The sequence below is a fragment of the Miscanthus floridulus genome, chromosome 15, assembly GCF_019320115.1.
Source record: "Miscanthus floridulus cultivar M001 chromosome 15, ASM1932011v1, whole genome shotgun sequence".
NCBI classification, from domain to species: Eukaryota; Viridiplantae; Streptophyta; class Magnoliopsida; order Poales; family Poaceae; genus Miscanthus; species Miscanthus floridulus.
The window spans coordinates 38,700,917-38,701,586 of NC_089594.1; the positions used below are offsets into that span (position 1 = coordinate 38,700,917).

At 41.3% G+C, this 670-nt stretch overlaps 1 non-coding gene across 1 annotated transcript; it reads right to left on the reverse strand.

The window, feature by feature from the left end:
* Positions 1–204: 204 nt before the first annotated feature.
* On the reverse strand, positions 205–313 carry LOC136509785 (small nucleolar RNA R71). The gene has a single exon (XR_010772526.1). It is a non-coding gene; the product is annotated as a small nucleolar RNA R71 (small nucleolar RNA).
* Positions 314–670: the final 357 nt, after the last annotated feature.

The window sequence follows — 670 nt, forward strand, 5'->3', positions numbered from 1 at the left end:
AACATAGATTCACCAAAACTCATGGAATTTATTAGTGTAAACCCCTATACCTATGTTTGGTGATGTAATTAAGTATAAATGCAGGTTATGTTGATGGTTTATAATTGATGTTAGTGACCGTCAACACCAACAAAGATAGAAATACTACATGGGATAACTGCTCCACTGCCTTCCCAGCTAAGTTCTTTCCCACGGGCAAGACCAATGCTCTACGTGGGAGAATTTCAAGTTTTCAGCAATAGCATGATGAATCTATCCCTGAGGCATGGGAACACTTCCAAGATTACATATCAGAATGTCCTCATCATGGGATGGAAAATTGACTACTCATGCAGACATTCTACCATGGGTTAACCAATAGTACCCATGAGACTTTCAATGCTGTTGCCAAAGGTTCATTTATGTCACTCAAACTTCTAGCTACAATAGCTCTTTTAGAGAAGATGGCCTCCAACCAATGTTGGAATGAAGAACGAGTTTAGACCCGCAAGAGAGGTGGAGGTATGCATCAACTCAAGGAGGTAGACATGTTGTCTGCCAAGATGGATCTACTAATGAAGAAGCTCAAAGACCGAGCTAATGAGAATCAAGAAGTCATGCACATTCATGATTCCCGCATGACATGTGAAGAGTGTGGCAACACTGGGCATTCAGGGAACAACTGCCCTAA